At 60.9% G+C, this 11,605-nt stretch overlaps 2 pseudogenes, besides 2 other annotated features; both read right to left on the reverse strand.

Annotated features, from left to right (window-relative positions):
- Tc00.1047053508259.11 lies at positions 1-1,839 on the reverse strand (annotated as a pseudogene; the record flags this gene model as incomplete).
- Positions 1-11,605: a sequence feature (areas not merged during assembly with more than two copies in the genome that could not be assigned to a particular haplotype).
- On the reverse strand, positions 4,147-11,605 carry Tc00.1047053508259.20 (annotated as a pseudogene; the record flags this gene model as incomplete).
- Positions 9,625-9,675: a microsatellite.

Consider the following 11,605-nt stretch of genomic DNA (forward strand, 5'->3'; position numbering starts at 1 on the left):
GGTTGGCCGTGAAGCCAACAGACACCGGAGAGCCACCTGCTCTGCACGCATCCAATGGCGCAATCGAGCGCGCAGTGTTGCAGGGCACATCAAAAATCCCATTCTCGTCTCCGTCTGTGCGGGCATGACAGTCCTGCCATCATCCCTCGTCCTCACAAACTATTCCACAGGGTCCTTTGACCAAATACCGCCACACTGCAATATGCCACCGGATAAGTGATCCCCATACCGCACACAATAATAAAATGTTCCCCACGTCGAGGACCGCAGTGAAAACGAGCACAACGATGAGCAACACGAGGGTTGTCGGTGCTCGAATTCATCACAACACTCTACCCCCCGTTGGTTCAGGCCTCTGCCACACGACGAGGCACAGATGTAACATCATTTGCACGCAACATAGTGAAATCCGCAAGAACGTTGTCAGAGTCATGCAGGACGCAACAACCACCAGCACGGTCAGCAGCCGTTGTGGGCATATTCTGCAAAACATGGTCCACGCCCACTGGAAATTCCTTGTCCAGCTGCACAAATATTTTATTGTTGGGCCAAGCAACGTGGGACCAAAAACGACGACACCCGTCGATATTCGGCCGTGGAATCGCCAGTGAGAGCCATTGATTGGAATAAACACCAAGGCCACCAGCGGCCAACAAGAGCTGCAACAAGGCATTCGTACTTCAATCAAAGAACGGATTCGTCTCCTCCATGAAGAAGAAAGAACAATATTTTCCTCCTTACAGAGCCTTCCAGCAATGAAACACTACCATGCAATCCGCCCTTATCGGCACTACTCAGGAGCACAAGAACTGTGCAATTTGTGTAGGGCGCTGCAATCAAGCAAATTAGATGCTACACGGTGGCAAACAGACTCCTCACAGGCCAAGCATCAACCGGTCGCGAGCAGCATGTCTCTTCATGGGCTCTCCATTTTGGTTCCAACCGAGACGGAAGGCTTTCGTCGCTCAGCACCAGCCCCGCGTTGCGTCGTTTCGTCAAGGAATCAAGTGAGGACGACGGAGCACATCATCAGGGAAATCGCCCTCAAATGTGGGAAACGGCATCGCACACGCCGGAAACAGGTGCGCATGGTGTCCCTCCACGTCAGCTGCGCAGCCTGTCAGCTGAAGGAAAATTAGGTGAAACGGAAGTCAGCGCACTCACCTCCACCCCAGGCAGTTTAATCAGGACGATCAACGCACCATGCCGGGGGCTCCACACTTGTTGAGGGATATCGTGACGCTCTGACGCGTCCACGTGCATGTCCACAGAATGTCCTACTTCCTTTTCCCCCGCCGCACGCGCCCGCACCGTCTCTTAAGCCACATCCAGGAGGGATCGGATGGCGAGTGGCACCTGGTCAGCCAGCAGCGTTCCAGTCCTTAAGGCTCCGAATACCGAAGCCCCAAAATCAATGGCCATCAATCAGTGATGTCGTTGACACAATGCCTCCTCTGGCCAACGCCACATACTTGTTCCGGAGTACATGTTATCCCATGCCTCGCTGACGCCGCCCTCAGCATCCTCTGCGGGTACACCGTGCATTCACTCCCAAAATGCGGGTGTGGAGTACACCTCAATAATAACTGCACAATGGGCCTGCAAAGTGCTCGCTGAAAGTTGTCATTGTGTTGGGTGGCAGGGCAACGCAATCACACCTCGCGGCTCCTCAGGAGATCAAACAAGATAGCAACCATCATTCAACTGAGATGGGCTTCGCAAGCCCCTTGCTACTTTTTGTCCGATGGGGTGCTTCAGTGCATATGAAACCTTGACCGCGGGACGGAATGCCTATGCGCTCTAAAAACGTAAGCATGAACTCAGGGGAGAAGAATACATAACATAAAGGAGGCAAAATGCCACAATTAAGAAAAAAACGATGGAAAAAATGTATGAAGCAATATAGATATGAAAATAAGCATCGATCAATGAATAGGCATAACGATATGGGTATGACTACAAAAGTGATAATTTATTTACTGATGATGTGTATAGATGTGCATATCTCCCTTCCTTCCCCTAAAATTCGACAGATTGCTTGGTTTCTTGGTTTATTGAATTGATATTCTATTGGCTGTACATGCATATACAGATAGGTATATAGTTGTCGATACTAATATCTATTCAGTGCTGTTTATATATATTGTTACTATTCCTCGTGCCTTCTCAAGTAAATACAAAGACCCACACGCCAGCCACCATCGCAGAGCACGTCGGCCCAATGATTAAAGATGTGAAAGAGAGCCCCGGCACCCAAAGTGGGAGCCGGACAGCGGAGTAAATGCAGACCTGCCTCTCCGCACAGTTCCAGTCGACCGGTATTCACAATGTCCGGCAGATGCCCGTGGCGTGCCGTGCGGTAGCGGGTCAGTCAGGCATTGCTGTGGCACGGAAACCCGCACGCTAAACGGCAAAACCAAACTGGTGGTGGTCGCAGCGGGATGTCGTCGCCGAGCGACGTGCGCCTTCTCGGCGGCCTGAGTCCTCTGCCGCCGGGAAATCGGCAACAGCGTGACGCTAATCAATGCATGTGTGCGTGCCATTTTAGACACACAAGGTGCACTGTTTCTCGGTGGCATTCTCCTCCTGCGCGGAGGCGGGGTTCTGCGTTGGTTTGATGTTCTTCATGCGAATGTTCGAGCTTTGCAGCGCGTGGTTATTCATTCTCCATTTTTAGTGTCACGACTTTCTTTCTGTCGGGTGTTTGTGCCGGGTGCGGGTGGTCAATCCCCCGGCATTGCCCGCCTGCCTGCCGCATTAAGGGCACCTATGAAGTGCCACTTTCTTCGGTGCCGACGGTAGCGCTGTTCTGGAGTGTTCGTGTGCCCGTATGCGGGATAGTGGTCCCGCTTTCGCTTGAGCTCTGAATTCACAGTACGTGCATTCGAGCGCGGTGGATGCCGTCAGACCGTCATATTCCTGGCAACACCTCCTATTTGTCGGGGGAACTCTTGCTTGTGGAAGTGCCAAAGATGAGATACGGTTCCGGCTTGCCTTTCGTACGACACCGTGCAAAAACTGCATGGGAGTGGCTTCGGCATGGGCTCTGTAGTCTGCGGCGGAGGTGCGATCGGCGTGCCGTCTCTCGCTCTCGTCCTCGCTCAAGTGCTGGGCGGTGGTTCCGGTGGGATTTCTGGCGGCTCCGACTCACCGCGAAAGCCAAATTCCTGCAGCGCCTGGGAGCGCGTAACGCCATGGGCGTTAACCATGTGCGTCACGACACTAGTGCGGCAGCTGCAGCGCTTGCCGCATACCGGGCAGTCTGTCGGGCATCGGATCGTGGCGGTGTGGGGTCCAGCAGGAGGAGATGGCTTTTGCGTGCCTGATGTACGTCATCCGCGCCGCGCCAACGGCATGTGCGTGGGATGGCGGGTTGCAATGGTCGTAGCAGCCATCCGTATTCGTGAGAAACACCGGTGCGGGAGCGGGCCGGTGCAGTCTCCTCCCTGCGACTGACAGTGGATCCCGTGCGCGTGGGGCTCCCAGTCGCCTGCTGCAGTGGAGCGGTGAGCTCCTGGCCTGAGCTGTCGGACACCAATAATACGTCCAGCCAATGCGACGATGCCGGTGCTCCATGCGTCTGTGAGCTGTGCGAGGTCGGACGCCTCCTTGGCTTATGCATCACAAGCTTATTTCCTGGGCACACCGCAGTGGCCAAGGACAAACCGCATCCGTGTGCGCGCCCCTCAGTGCTGCTGGCAAGAAAAAAGGGTACGCCAACAATGTGAGTCACCAGATGATCCAGAACCGTCGACGTGTGCTTGCGTGCTTCCACGGTTCGACGAGAAGGTGCATAGGCGCACGCTGCCGTGGAAAGAGTCTCGGTGAATATCGTACTCTCCATGCTAACACCACACCCCTCTGTGTCTGCTGTGGTGCATGGACTTTGCAAAGCCGGAGGGAAATATTTAAAAAAGAAGAATTCCTCGTGTAGGCATCCCCGTACCAGCGTGGCCAATCCGCGACAATATCCCTTGCCTGTGGAATGCGGTGTGCCAACTAAATCAAAGGCCGCGCCGTGAAGGGATGTGCAAATTGCCGGAAGCGGCCGTCACACCTCCTGCACACACAAAACACGCGGGCCGTAGCGGGCAACGAATCCCAATGCCGCAGCATCCAAGGCCCCCACGTTCCACGTGTTGCACGTCACAGGAGGGCGTGATCAATTTTGCCTCTCGCACTCGATGCACACTCGAGCAGGCTCTGTGCGTCTGAGCGGGTGTCACCGGCCATGGGCTGCCACGGCGGTGCGGGTGGTCGGTACGACGACGCAGCGGTGGTGCCCGAGGCGTACGACGATGACGTGATTTCGTGGGGCTTCTGCGTCTCTTCGTCGCTCTCCTCGTCATCGCGCAGCAGCGCTTCCAGCCCGCCACGCCGCGGCTCGCGCAGCTCCTGCCAGTGGCGGTCCTCCGCGTACCACACAACGACGCTGTACACAGTGACCGCAAGCAGCACAGTCGTCAGCAGCAGCACCATCGCCGCGTACGCCCTCGCACCGCCGTCGCTCGGCGCAAGTTGGTTGGCCGCGCTCACCACGCACAGCGCCGCAAGAAGCACAAAGCTCGCAGTGTGCATCACCGTCAGGAAAGCCGAGCGCATCATGTTCGTGAAGGCAACCACGCCCGCACCCGCAAGCAGCACAGCCGCCATGCAGAAGTACTGGACGTGGCAGCCTCCCACGGGCGGGTGCACAGCCGCAGTCAGGCACACCACACACAGCACCGACAGCTGGAACACGCACCAGTACACGCGGCTGCCCCTCATGTTCGTCAGCATGCTGCCGTACATCCGCTGCTGCGCCGCGGGGTGCCAATACCCGACGGGGTACAGCAGGCGCTCGTGCAGCGGCTTCCTCGAAAACTGCCAGTACCTCGTGAAGCTCGCGCCCGTGTGGCGGGCAATCAAGTAGCACACACCAGCAGGGAACGCCACACCGTACAGCACGCCGACGACACCGATCACGCGGTGCAGCACGCGGGCGTCGGGCATCGCCAGTGCACGCACCGAGCCGAAGAAGATGCCGAGATGCATCGCGTGCGCCACAACGTACGTTAGGCTCGGGAAGCGCATCGCCGCCCACGCACTCGCCGCGTCCACGCCGCGCCACCGCTGGAAGGCCGCCGTCACACCGCAGTGCACGCACCCGAACACAGCGGCGATCAGCGCGTTGCCCACCACCATCCACAGCGGGTCAAGGGCAGCGAGCACCGACAGGAAGTACGGCAGCGCAGCGGTGCTCGCACGCTCCTGCGCCGAGGCGCATGACATCCTCGCAAACACGCCAAGCACCTGCATCTCCAGGATGGAGCCGAGCCCGCCCGTCACCACCACGGCAACAGCCGCCGCACCCGCAGCAACGCCGGTGATCGCCGAGAGGGCGCTGGCAGCGGCGGGCAGCGTGTCAGACCTGATCGTGAAGGACCCAAGCAGCACACCCCTGCAGCCGCCGGACACCGCCGCAGCGTCGCAGCGAATGACTATCGTCTCGTCGGCTGCAATGAAGTAACCGCGGTACACGGGCACAGCCAGCTCCAGGACGGTGGACGGATTCGTCGCGTTGCGTACCCACGTCGCGTTGCGCAGCATCGCTCCCCACGGACCACCAAACCCACTCGGCTGCGCCGTCGCCACCGGCACAAAGCTCAGGTGCATGCTGGGCTGCGGGTCGCGTGCCCATCGAAACGGCGACGGCAGCGCCACCATCAGCCGCGTCGGGACGGCGCTCCCACCGCCGCGGATGTCGTTCTGCGTCAGGCTCCCACCAGCCGCCGTCGTCGTCACAGCGAGCGTCGGGCACGCCACCTCGCTCCACCACAACGTGCCGCTCACCGACGCCGTCGGGGTCCGCGTGGGCGACAGCGCCACCGTCTCCGTCACCTGCAGGGTCTCCGTCGTCCCGTAATGCAGCGGACTGTAGCGCTCGATGCTCTGGCTCGGCGTCCATGTTGAAGTCAGGCTGCGCGTCTCCGTCAGCGTCGCCGTGTGGCTCAGCAGCGGCATGCCAGACGTGCGGTTGCACCCGTCCACGCGCGGCAGGTACACCGGCAGGCAGTCGCGCCCGTACCCGCCCTCAGCACAGCGGCAGCCGCACGACCCCGACATCGTCCTCGTCGCAGCTGCAAAGCAGTGCACGTCGGCGTCGCACACGCCACACGCCACGGGGCGGAATTCCCCGATGATGCCGGCGGACCTGTAGTCCATCGGCTGCAGCGCCTGCCCGTTGAGCGTCAGGCACCCCACGACGAACTTTCGGCCGGCGCCCCCAAGCGCAACGGTGCCGTCCATCACAACGGGTCCGCTGCCGGCGTTCCCATGGAGCGTCAGCGTGCTCTGCACAAGCTCCGCACTGCGCGGGTACGACGGCACCGACAGAATTCTGCCGCGGATGCTGTTGCCGCGCACCGACAGCCACGACCCGGACGCGAACGACGCCGACCCCCGCAGCACCAGCAGCGCGCCATCGGTCAGCGCACCGGTGTTGTCGTTCACCACGACGGCGGACGCGTTGGCCTCCACACCGCTCTCGAACACCAACCCATGCGCGGCGTACACCTGGCTCCCCGACACGCGCAGCACAGCGCCCCCCGACGCAACCACGCGCGCACTCGCGCACAACGCATATTCGCCACCGAACACAGCCGCGTCCAGCGCGACACCGCCACCGACAAGCTCCAGCACAGCGCCGTCCACCACCACCGTCCGCCCACCAGTCACCACGGTCACCACGGTCACGAGGGCAACGCCGGACACAACCAGCACGGACCGCACGAGCCGCAGGCCCGACAGCACAAGCACCGGTGCGTACGGCGAGGACTGCGAGCCGGGAAGATACACAAGCGGCGTCGGCCTCGCGGAGACCAGCAGGGAGTCCGTCACCGTCAGCACAGACCCCGCGGGAAACGTGCCGGTCAGCACAAGCGCACCGTTCAGCGCCTCCACATCGCACACGGACAGCTCCACCGGCCCGCCCTCGTCGCTCCCCGCCGCCCCCGCACCGCGCAACGCTCCACCGCCCATCACGTACAGCACGGCGCCGTTCAGCAGCGACACGTTCTGCACAACGATCCGCACGCCGTCCCGCGCCATCCACGGCACGTAGAGCACCGGGCTCACGCCGTCCAGCACAACGTGGCGCAGCGTCACCTCGCTCGCGCCGGCAGGCACAACGAACACCGACCGCACCGTCACGCCCTCGCGGAAGAACACACTCGACGCAGTGCCCACAGCGGGCGGCAGCGCGGGAGCTCCCACCGGCACGCACGCCTCGCCGTACCCACCGCTGCTGCCGCACGCGCACACGCACACACCGTTCCTCATGCTCGCCGACGCCGTCCCGGGCGCGTAGCAGTGCGTGTTCCTGTCGCAGGCGTCGCACCCAACAACGTCGATGCTCCCAGCGTCGCCAAATCCAGCCGCTGCGTACTCCTCCGCCGTCGACAGGACTCGCCCACCGGCGTCGTTGCACGCCACCCTCACATGCGCCCCAGCTACAAGCGACAGGCTCACCGACAGCATCCGCGGCAGCAGCGCTCGGTTGCGCACAAAGCTCAGCGTGCTCCCAGCAGCGGTCACGGCGCCAGCGGTGTAGAGCATCTCCCTCGAGACGCCGTCGTGCACGTTGCCCTTCGCCAGCAGCATCGACCCGTCGGCCAGGCTCACCGTCGAATAAAACGCCACCGCGTAGTCCTCCGTCGACAAAAATTCGCTCCGCACAAGCGCCACAGCAGAGCCCGACACGCTCACAGCCCCACGCACAGACACCGCGTGCTTGCACAGCAGGAAGTCACTGTCAACAAACGCCACCACGGAGCCGCCACTGGCCGCAACACCGCCCTCCACCGACACGCACAGCCCCAGCGCCGTCTGCACCGACAGTCCCTCCACGTACAGCGCACCGAGCGACGACAGCGCCACACCGCCAACAAACAACATGCCAACAGCGTCGCGGAAAACCGCCGCCACGTGCGTGCGCGCAATGGTCAGCACGCTCCCCGTCAGATTCACGTTGTGCACCACGAGGCACGCGGAGGCGTCGCCAAGGCCGTAGGCGCCACGGTACGCAACACGCGCCTCCGCAATCAGCACCGAGTCCACCACAGTGACGCGCGAGCCAGGCGGAAATCGGTTCGCCACCACCACGCCGCCGGAGCGCGACTCAAGCCCGCTGACCAACACATCAACGCGCTTGCCAGCAGGCGGGTCGGACCGCCACCCAACAACGTACAGGCTCGCTCCGTCCACAAACAGGCAGTTCGCCAGTTTCACGTTGCGCACGCTCCCCGACATCGACTCCACGTCCACCAAGACGTCCGCCGCAAAGGTCACGCCAACGTAGCACGCCACCGACGTCCCGAAACTGACGTTCACCTCCACACCCACACGCACGTCACGCACGCACAAATCAACGCCGTCAGTGCTCGGCGGCTCGGGGACAGCAACGGGCAGGCACGCATCGCCGCGGCCGCCCTCAGCACACCTGCAGGCGCAGCCATCTCTCGAGGCCGTCGCCGTGTACGCAGGGAAGCACGAAGCCGCGAGGGCGCATGGGTCGCTGCAGGTCAGGATGGTGGCATTGTACACGGACGGTATGCTGTATTTCACTCCCTCCCCGTCGTTCACAGTGTTGCACGCGGCCACAATCGCTCCGTTTGTGAGATCGCGGGACCTTTTGGGTATCCGCAGAACTGTCGGCGTGCCCGTGCTGGACATGAATCGGTTGCCGGACACAGACACCGTGGAGTCGCGGAGATTCACCGTGGGGTTCAGAAAGAGGAAGGTATCCGATGGGGATTCACGGCAGAGGTTGCCGCTCAGCTGCAGCCAGGAGTTGTAGTAGATGTAGGAAGAGTAGCTTGAAAAAAATACAGCCGAGCTTCTCTGCATGTCGTTGCCCTGAAACACAACCGCTGACCGAGACTCCACACGTAACGCCAAAATTACTAACAAAAAGTACTTCACCTGCCTCGTCACAACGTTGCCTCGGATCACCACAGCAGAGTTGTTCAGCACCTTCAGCGATGAAAATTGGCCAGACCCTTCAATATTTATCAGCGTACTGTTAGCGCCGTGCATATGAAACGTGTTGCCCAGCACCGCAAGCACGGAGTGCCACGACACCCTCAGCGCAGATCCAACAAATTTTATGACACTTGACGATGTCGTCACGCTCTGAAACACATTGCCACTCAGCACCACCGCGGAGTCGTTGCTGATCACCAGTCCATTCATCACAACACACGACGGCCTCCTAAGGTCCAAACCCAACCAATGGAACAGCCTCGTGACCGCAAAACGGTTCCCGCTGATCGTGATGTTTGTGTGCGGTGGAAACACACCCTCCGGGCTGAGCAGCGCGTCAATAAATCTGTTGCCGGTGACGACGATGTTCAGCGACCCCACAGCGGCGTGCACGTTGCCCAACAGCAACAGCACGGCGCCGTCCCTCCACGTGCAGCCATCGAACGTGACTTTCACCACGTCGCCCGTCATCCCCCCAATCAGCACCGTCAGGCTCATGCCGCCCCCGCTGAACGTCACGTTGCGGTAGCACAGCCACGACAGCCCGCCGCCCACTGCCTGCGGAACCTCGGGGTACACCATGTCGCTGATGCACTCACCAACCGGCGGTGGCGGTGGCGATGGCGATGGCGATGGCGGCGGCGGTGGTGGCGGGCCAGCAGGCACAGGCGCTGGGACGCACACATCGCCGTGCCCTCCAGCAGCGCACCGGCACTTGCAGCCGCTGACCGCCGTCGTCAGAGGAGCAAAGCAGTCGCCGTCCTTCGTGCACTCCCCGCACGCAGCAGCCGTCGTCACGTTGGTGATGCCGTTCAGCGCCAGTTCGGCCGCCGTCGTCACCTCCCGTCCCGCGACCGTCAGGCACCCAGCAACGAACCGGTAGCCGGCGTCAGCCCGAGATAAAAGGGACACCGACAACCCCGTCGAGCCCATCTTGCAGCCAGTCAGCGTCACCACACTGCTGCCGTCAATGCTCACAAAAGCGGAGCTACTGTCGTAGAACATCGCACCCACCTCCACGTCGTTGTCGCGCCAATCCAGCCAGCTTGACCGCTGAACAGTCCACATGTCATCGTTACAGATGGCGTAGCGCACGGAGCCGCTGTTCCCCACCACGCGCACCACGCTGTGATCCGACACGTTGAATCCCTGCTGTTGATACAGCAGACTTGCCCCGGAGACCATCGTATTGTTGAGCAGCGCAAAAACAGAGTGGTCACTCACACTGAGACTGTACGCGTAGAACAGGTATTTGTATCCCTCAAAGCTGCAGTACCGCGTGTACAGCGAGCTGCCACCCACCAGCGTCAGCGTCCCGGTCGAGTAAAAACCAAGCGCATCACGCTTCGTCGCATGCGCCTTGACGTTGCTGACCAACAGCGAGGACGCACTCAGCACGGCGTCCTTCAGCAACAATACGCTCAACGTGTTCATCCTAGTGTCCGGCAGTTCAAACACGGAGGACTGCACCGCGTCAACCTCCGTGACGGCGATGTCGCAGTGCTGCGGGAGGGCACGTATAAAAGCAACGGTGGAGGAACGCATCACCGTCCGGCTCACGCGGATCAGGACGCCAGATGACTCAACCGCCGCCGCACCCCCAACAAACTGCAGCGCGGCACCACCACGAAATGTGCACCCAGTGAGCGTGATGTTGATGGGGAGATGCAGCGGCATGCTGTTGAGGGAGAACGTCAGCACGGCACCCACGCCGCTGAATGTCACACCCACGTAGCAGTGGTGCGTCTTCCACATGTTCAGCGCGAGGTCCATCAGCGCCTGGTCCATCACGCAGCTCGTGTCGCCGTCGACGGCTCTCTCCGCTGCGGGCAGCACAACAGTGTCGGGCACCTCGAAGGGAAGACACGACGCGCCATGCCATCCGTCCTTGCAGCTGCACGAGCACGAGCCGCGGTCCACCGACTCCGTCCCGGGCATGTAGCACGCCGCGTCGTCGTTGCATGTGCCGCACCTGAACACCTCCACCACCTCCGGAAACACACCGTCGTACGACACCTCCTCATCGCCCTGCAGGTTGCACCCAACCACAAACCGCGCGGGTAGCTCAACAATCGTGTCTGGCGGAGAAAGATCAGCAAAGGGATAACTATTGTCCACCTGACGGTTGTGTGCAAGCGCCACGGTGGTGCCGCTGCCCGACAACTTAATTTTGTACTGGGGATGCGGAATAATTAATACTGAGGCTGCACCCACGCTGTTGCCCTCCACACGCCACTGCGCACCTCCCTCGAGGGTCACCGAGCCAGACAAATACACCAGCGCGGAATCAAAGATTTCCGTCCCACCAGCGAAGGTGCAGTCCGCCACCCGCAGCAACCCCGCGGAGCTCACGGTTGTATCCCCCCAAAAAATAACGCCATTGACCGAGCTCATCGTGTTGTTCTCCACGTCAAAGTAGCCGCCGCTCTTCACTCCAACGGCATTAACGCAAACAGATGATTCCACACTGTCATCGTCCTTCTTTGTGCTCAGCGTATTTCCCTTCACAATGATCCCGCCACCAACAACAACACCATTGAAGAATAGACTGCGTACCTATTCGCCTCAATGTAGTTCTCGAGTA

Source organism: Trypanosoma cruzi, genomic scaffold (genome assembly GCF_000209065.1).
Source record: "Trypanosoma cruzi strain CL Brener 1047053516737 genomic scaffold, whole genome shotgun sequence".
Lineage (NCBI taxonomy): Eukaryota > Euglenozoa > Kinetoplastea > Trypanosomatida > Trypanosomatidae > Trypanosoma > Trypanosoma cruzi.